Genomic DNA, 9,284 nt, shown 5'->3' with positions numbered 1-9,284 from the left:
ATGAACCGCTGCAATCTTAGTAGGATCGACCATAACACCATAATTGGTCACCAAATGACCCAAGAACGCCAAAGACTCGAGCAAAACTCACATTTGGAGAATTTTGCATACAATTTCTCCTCTCTCAATCTCTGAAGGATTATCCTCAAATGCCTAACATGGTTTGCCTCATTCTTAGAATAAACCAAGATGTCATCAATAAGCACGATCACAAATGAGTCCAAACAAGGCCAGAATACCCGGTTCATCAACTCTATAAAAGCAGTTGGGGTATTAATCAATCTGAAGGACATAACCACAAACTCATAATGATCATAATAGGTCTTGAAGGCAGTTTATGGGATATCGGATTTCGAACTCTCAACTGATGATAACCTGACCTCAAATCAATATTTAAAAACATTGATGCACCCTGAAGCTGGTCAAATAAATCATCGATGTGAGGAAGAGGGTACTTGTTCTTGATAGTGACTTTGTTCAACTGTCTATAGTCAATACACATCCTCATAGTACTGTCCTTCTCCTTCATAAATAAGACTGGTGCACCCTACGGCAATACACTAGGTCGAATAAACCCCTTCTTCAACAAATTTTCTAATTTTTCTTTTAACTCCTTCAACTCCGTCGGAGATATCCGATAAGGTAAAATAGAGATGGGCTTGGTGCCCTACTCCAAATCAATCACAAAATCGATATCATGGTCAGGAGGAACACCCAGGAAGTCTGTGGGAAATACATTCATAAACACTCTCACTACCCTCATAGTCTCTAAAGTAGGTGACTCTTTAGTGAAATCACGTACATGAGCCAAATAAGACAAACAACCCTTATCCATCAGAAGATGAGCATGAATATAAGATATCACCCTCTTTGGATACGAACTCAAATTACCTTTCCATACCAAGCTAGGCAAACCGGGATAAGCTAAGGTCATGGTCTTTGCATAATAATCTAATATAGTATGATAAGGAGATAACTAGTCCATACCCAATATCACATCAAAATCAAGAATGTCTAATAAAATCAAGTCTGCACGGGTCTTTCTACCCAAAATTATCACCAAACACCCTCGATATACCCGATCCATCACCAAGGACTCACCTACTGAGGTAGAAACAGTAATAGGCATAGTAATAGGCTCACACACATAATCACTACCCATATCAAAATATGTCAAAAAATAAGAATAGGTAGACCTTGGGTCAAATAATACTGAAGCAGAATGCTGGCAAACTGGAACAATACCTATCATAACTGCATTAGAGGCCTCTGGCTCAGACCTACCTGGTATGACATTGCACAGTTGACGGTCCTCTCTGGCCTGTGAACTACCACGAGCACTACCCCTAGCTCCACCCTTGGCACCCTTGGTGCTACCTCTAGTGCCCTGTGTAGTACCTCAGACAGCTGGAGCGGGAGTAGGAAAAACAGCCAGTGTCTCAAGCCACCCAGAAAACCAAAAGTCTGAATACGGCCTCCGTAGCCCGAAAAACCACTATAACCTATCTGACCCACCCTAGATCCACCTGTACCATCTGAGCCCTAAATAGCTTCTCAGACTGGTCTGCCCTAATAGCCATGGGTATCTGAACCTGAATAATCCTTGTCTTTAGAGGAGTGACCACCAAACTGACCCTACCGAAGAAACCTCTTGGCCCTGCCCTGTCTAGCATGTCGGATCCTTTCAATCATCCTGGCGTGGTCAATAACACTCTGGAAGGTACCACCAGATAACACAAGGGAATCTGTAGCCTCCTAGAAATAACCCTCGAATCCCTTCACCAGCTTGCGGATCTACTCAAATTTAGTAGGAATACTAGATATGAAATAACAAGATAACTCATGAAAGAGAGCCTCGTACTCAAATACAGATAAAGATCCCTACTCCAATCTATCTAACTAATCTCAGCTGGTCATGGAGGCTATAAGGTACAAACCTCTCAAGGATCACCTTTAAAAACTGCTCCCAGCTCATCATTGGGGAATTGATAGGTCTACACGCAATAACCGATCTCCACCACTCATTGGCCACCCTTGTGAACTGATACGAAGTGTAGGCTACTCCATGAGTCTCAACAATGCCCATCTTGAACAACCTGTCCTGACACTCAGTCAGAAAATCATAAGCCTTCTCCTCACTATATTATCAAATTTGAGAGGTGCCAACCGAACAAATCTCTCAAAGCTTTTTTGCTCAGCTACCGACATGGCATCACTAGTAGAAATGGGCAGAGCTTCAAATCTCATGGGTATGATAGAAAGCACAGAAGAAGATCCTAGAATCTAAAACTCAATACTAGGCCCCTGAACTAGTGGTGTAGTACCAACTACGATAGGAGAGCCTGAAGTACTTAAAAGAACACCAGAAGTCGGAGAACCATCCAATCTAGCCAATAATCTGATTAATAACTTCTGAAGCATCAGAGCATTATCGGGGACCGCTAGAGGATGGGCTAGCATCTGCTCCTCAGCCCGCTGCTCATAATCATCCTTGTGCTCATACACCAGCTCAAGCAATAGATCTCTAGCTTGGCAACAAGCAGGTGTTTCTCCCCTAGCTCGGCCTCATCCCCTAACTCTACCACATCCACTACCTCACCTACGAACTAGGGCTCGAGCAGCAGGTGCAACCTTACTCTCAGCGACTCCGGCTTTAGTCCTCACCATTTGGGCAGAAGGAATAGATTAGAGGTATATAATACTTGATATGAATAACTTGCACAAAAGGAATCAAAAGAGGGAATTTATCCTAACAAGTATCTTGTAGCCACTCAAAGATAAGTACGGACGTTTACGTACCGATCTGCAAGACTCTACTAGACATCCTTCTCTTTAACTTATGAGATCGGTGAATATAATACTCTAATACAAATTTTTTATGATCCAAAAATTGAGGTCATGATGACACACATCCCAAATCTCATTCCGATATGTAAGCCAAAAAGTCAAACCATATAAGACTCCCAAAGAAAAGTCAGGCCACAAATAAACGCAAAATAAAAAACAACAACAAAATTACCCAAAACCTAGTGTTATAAGTTTTAAAAGCATCTAACTATAAGTCTGAATCTGAAATACACAGTTTAAGTCTCTGAATATAGAGAAGACTACAAATGAAATGGACAAGTGGCGATATGGATTTCAAGATCTCACCACTATTCTGATGATGATGAATCTACGAGAATCAACTACCGCCTGGGTACCTTGACTAGTATCTGCATCAAAACGTGACACTGAAGTAGGGATGAGTACAATCAACATGTACTCAGTAGGTTCAATTGACTGAGTATAAGAAATTAATCAAACACTATGAAATAAATTAATGAACGCTTCCATCTGCACGCAAAAAGTCCCACTTTGCCTATGCTGCCACCAATTTATATTGAACGACAAGATTAAAGTAAACACATAAATACAATTTAATATCACAGTTAAACAGATAGGTCAAGTATCACAGGTATTAATGCAATGCAATGCAATATGATGAATGCAATGATATAATAATACGGTGGGATCAAGGCTGCCGCACAATCTATCGTATAAACCTGCTGAGCTGTGCTACCAAGAAGGACCCATGGGGTCTCGCAAACCATATACCTCATCACAATATCAATGCATCAACTACCTCTCCACCCGACGCATGGCCAAGGACTCATAATACTAATGTCTCATTTTCTTGCCACCTATCTCGTGGTTAAGGATACAAAAGATGTCATATTTTCTTTTCTCAAAAGAGTTTCCACAGTTCACAACTTTCCAAAGATCAATAATAATATGAATGAGGATGAAAGAAATCATGATGTATAAGGCATAGAGTCAATATTCAACTCAACATGTAGTACAAGGTTCAAAGTTCTCAGAACTTAACCTAAGCATGATATTTATCCTCAATAGACAGTAATGAGAAGGAAATACATCAAATTAAGTGTTTACCCATTTTCAACAATATCTTAATACTTAGGCATGCTTACTATCTATTAAGACTTTAACATATTCAACCACACAAACTAAATAACTAATACTCGGGAGTACTAATGATAGGGATAAAATGATAATTTTATGCCAATTTCTGAAAATGACCCTCAATGTCATTACACTTTTATTACTGTGTTAAAACTGCTATTTGTAGATAATAAAGACAATACATCAATCAATTAAAAATCTCCACTTGAGCCCTAAAGTATTATGCCCAATGACTATATTCCATATGGGAATACTGTTATCTATGTGACCTAATATACTTCCTCTTTCCCTGTATCAATCTCCTCGTCACTTAGGTAATGAGCCGAGGTTGAGCTCATCGAACATATCCTGAACCAAGCTTTCTAACAAAGGAATCTCCATGTGTATGCTGGTATGATTTGCTAACCTAGGAAATGATGGGTTTGAGTAAGGTATGAATTAGGAAAGATGAGCGAATTCGTAAAGAGAAAAAAATAAAAAGTCATTTCTCCCTCATTGGTAAAATAGAGAAAATATATTGTCATTATATTAAGAAATACTTCCTTTAGCTCTTAAAGGGTTAAGAAGATAGTGCCTCCTCGCTCCACTGTGATCGTTGCTTGTTCGGCTCGGCTTTGGCGACAAATGATTGAATGATAATTTTTTAGGTAAAATTTATTTATTATTCTTATTAATTAATTTCCTTTTTACTAATATTAATTCGTAGAATTATTTATTAATTAATTAGCGAAATATTTTCAAAAGGGACCAGCTCCTTCGGAGCAGATATTTTCTTTTCTAAAAGATACCATTCTTGTTCTGAACAGGTGAGTTCTCACCTATTCAATTCATATCATTGGCTATAAATAGAGAGGATTATCTCACTTTTCAAGCATCAAATTTTCTTTCTTCTATATATAATCTCTTAGTAACAAAGTTAAGTCTTTGTGTAATTGCGTTGCTGACTTTTGAATTCACTGAAGCTAATGAAGTTTGAGGTGCTACTACTTTTTTTAACAAGTATATCCATTTAATCATGAGAGGAAATAATTCACAGTATCAGATATAGCGAGGGATTAAATTCCTTAATAATACACAATAAATTCTGTGATCTACAATATTTTTATTTAATACGTTTAGTATTTTCTATTTTTCAATTTTTCTTTATTCTTCTATTATTTTGGTTGAACACATTTACCATCATGTACTACGTGTTCACCTTTTGTTGTGCCACATATACACAAACTATTTTGAGATTAATTGGATTGGAGGACACCCTCCAATCTTAATTCACAAAATAGCTATTTTATTTCTTTTTTATTTATTTTTTAGGATTAGGTTAAGAAAAAAAAGAAAAGTGGGGTTGGGTTGTGGGGCCAAGGACTTATTTAACATTTTTAAAACTTGATTTGTGGGTCATAGACCTCTTTAATATTTTAAAGACTTGAGTTGTGGGGTTATGGATTTTCTTTAACATAACAAAAGCTTTGAGATAAAATACAACTTTTATAAAAATATATTTTACCAATACTTAAAATATTATATATATTTTAATATTAAAAAATTACATCCTAAAACTAAGTGGAGAAAACCCTCGGGATTCAAATATATTCTAGAACTTTTCTAGAACGAAAATTCCATTCTCAACTTCTCACTTCTTACTTCTCAGACCTCACACCTCACACCTCTTCATCTTCCTCTTGAAACCATCAACCGCCTCTCCCATAACTCACAACATTCTCCAACAATGAAGTCCTTTCTAGAGTTCGTCACTCTCATTGTCAAGTTTTCTGGATTCGTCACTCTCATCCGCAAGTTTTTTAGAGTTCAAAGTTGTCATCGTCAAGTTTAACCTCTCAGGTATGTTAATCGTTCTTAAATAGTTTTTCAAGTTTCTTTTCATGTATCGACTGTATGAATGATCTATATATTATGATCACCAGTGATAACATCTTATTTTTTGACAATTTTTTAAGGGGTCGTTTGGTAAGCGTATATCCAAGTAATACTTGTATTAGTTATGTTTAAATTATTTTTCTTGGGTCAATAAAATGATTATATATATACATAATTATTTTTATCAATAGAATGACTATATATCTATATATATTAGATAAGTATGCATGGTACATAAGTCATTTTTGATCAATAGAATAACTATATATATATATATATATATATATATATATATATATTATAAAGATAAGTGTGCATGAATACATAATTTTTTTTTGATCAATAGGATTATATAAGTAAAATATATAGGTCCAAATATTCAGTAGCTTGGTTACACACATATGCCATCTTTTCATCGATCGATAATAGATAGTGATTTCTGTCGATAATAACTGACACTAAATTGATAAAAATGCAGGGGTCCATAAATAAAGTAGCATTGTTAAAAAAATCAAAGTGGCATATCCAGTAGCTTCATTACAAAAATAAAGTGACTCAAGTCTATCTAAGATTTGTTATTGTTCATACATGTGGTTCTATTGTGGCCGGATCTCTTGCAAATTAAATATTTATTCCTCCTCTTTCACTTAAAATTCTCACCGACGCCCTTGACACATTTTCTTTTCTTCCTCCCAAGCCCGGTATCCACAAGGGGTGAAAGAATCTTCACATTTAGCAATTCCTGCAACCACATCATTCTGACTCGAGAGGGACAACAATAATAGATTCAGAGAAAGCAAGGAGGTATGCTTCAGCATTATACAAATGCGAAGAGTACTTATAGATACTCATGTCATATTCATTGCCATGCCTCAATTGCAAAGCGGCCATCGCATGAGCGCACGGCATCTTGACCAAGTCATACTTCTTGCAAGAACAAGGTTTTTCAAGTAGGTTCACTTTGGCAATAGAACCTGCCCCGAATACGGTGAATTGATTGCTGCCCTCCTTACATTCTCCACGTACAAGGAGTCTCCCTCGATCATACTCCTTGCAAGAACAAGGTTTTTCAAGTAGGTTCACTTTGGCAATAGAACCTGCCCCGAATACGGTGAATTGATTGCTGCCCTCCTTACATTCTCCACGTACAAGGAGTCTCCCTCGATCATTTTTTCTCTTGCAATCTTTTCGATAGCCGACACCATTTTATTATTTTTAGATATGAGAAAATATGCATGTCTCTCCTTGAACAATTCTCCAAACCTCTTAGCAATCGAATTGAATATGGATGCCACGGGATATTCTCTTTCCTTTATCAACATAGTGTTGAGTGACTCGACAATATTTGTGGTCATCACATCATACCTATTGCCTGGAAAATGTGTCCTGCTTCACTTCTCAAAACCAACTTCATGCTCAAGAACATTGGCTGCCTCGGGGCTATTGTTCTTGAATTCTAAAAAATGATCATTAAATTTATTTATAGAATATGACTTTGTTGCATTGTAGTATAGATAAAGGGAATCTCCATAGTGATGATTTACTTAGAGATTTTCACCAAGATGCCTCATGCAATATCCTTGATGAGCATGATTGTAAACTTTTGCAATACCATTGGCGATTCTCTTGTGTCTATCGCAGATAAAGCACAAATTTGATTCATCGACCACAATCTTCTTCAACTTCTCAAAGAAGAACATCCAAGATGCATCGTTCTCTTAGTCCAGAACATAAATGCAATTGGATAGAAATGATTCTACGTATCTTGTGCAACGACGCTCAATAGCACGCCCTTATATTTACCATGTAAATGAGTATCGTCGCCCGTAATTACCTTTTTTATGTGGGTGAATCCCCTAATGTAAGCACTGAAGGCTAAGAAGTAATATATAAATCTATGACTTTCTCTGTTTGCCATGATAGAATAGCTAGAACCAACATTAAGAGTGTCGAAAATGTAGAAAAAAGTTGATAAGCACGAATACCCATGCTCCGTTGTCCCTCAAACCATTTCCTTTGCAATCACACCTCTCTTCCAACATTTTCAGTAGCTTGGACTGCAGCAAAAAGAGTTAAAAATAACCCTCTGAATCTCCTTAACATTTGGACCCTTGTCATTGCAATACAGGTTAATACAAAGCGATGCGATGACTTTGAACAAAATTTTTCTATGGATTTTATTAGCATGCTCAACACTGTAACTGTGATCGCCAATGTACTTGTAGATACAAAATCTGTCCGAGCACTCGTACTTCTTCGCCCGCAACATCCACCCACAAATACGAGATACCCATTTGATCTTTAAATATTTAATACAACTCTTCACCGTAACAAAATCAAAAGACTTCTTCGTCGCCACTTCGGATAATAACAATATCAGCTCACTCTTGCTACTGAATGTTTGATTTATATAAAAATTAGTTTCATCCAAAAAGAAATGGATGGGTTGTGATCCCAATGCCTTCTCTCTGTCCAAGTCTTCAAAATTTTTGATATATTCTGCATCTATTTGTTGTTGTCCCATATCTATTGGATGATCACACATATTTGTTGAATCATCACACAAGCTCTCATTTGAAAAGTTACCCAAGCTCTCCTTTGGATGATCACCCATGCTCTCATCTTCAACCGAATTATCATCGTCTTCGTTAAATAAATTCGGTGGTTCAATCGAAGGCCTAGCAGTGACATTTATCCTCAATGTAGGCCTAAAGCCATCAACAACAATATCCAACGTGTACAATACTACACTCCTATCATTCTTTATAAATGTGGGATGTACTTTTTCCACTCCTATTCATTTGATAGCTAATCACCAAGTCATTTGGTTCGCAAGCTAACTCACCAGCCTCAGTTACGCTAGCAATCATATCATCGTATGAACCATTGCGACACAAAGCAATGGGCATCGTCGTCTTACTAAAAGATTTTCAAATTCAGTTTTTGGGAGTCTCCTCTCATATTCCCATATAATCACCACCACCAACAACAAATTCAGCTACTGCTATTATAAACTACACTAATCGATGCTAGAGTTAGATAGAAGTCTTTAACAATCGATGACTGGTACCAATCCGTACAGAAACGTGAATGAACAAGATAAGCTTAAATCGAGCTCATGCAATAGCGGAATGCTACATATAATGCTTCTAAACTACTGAAAGTTATCTCCTAATCAGTAATGGAGTGATTTTGAAGGGTGATTTGGAGGGCTTCTCAAGCTTCTACAAAATGGCGGAAAAATTATTTCTTCAAGATTCTTGAAAGAAAATGGCCTAAAATGGAAGCAATGAGTAAGAAGATGATGAATTCACTTGTGATAACAAAAATGTGATCGTAAAAGTTGCCAGAATCGACGAAATCAGCTACAAAACGGGAGACCTTTTTGGGGTTTCTTGCTGAAAAAATTTTGTTCACTTTTTGGAAATATTTGTTAATGAATAATA

This window comes from Solanum dulcamara, chromosome 11, assembly GCF_947179165.1.
Source record: "Solanum dulcamara chromosome 11, daSolDulc1.2, whole genome shotgun sequence".
In the NCBI taxonomy this organism is placed as follows: Eukaryota; Viridiplantae; Streptophyta; class Magnoliopsida; order Solanales; family Solanaceae; genus Solanum; species Solanum dulcamara.
This window is presented reverse-complemented; position numbering follows the sequence as displayed.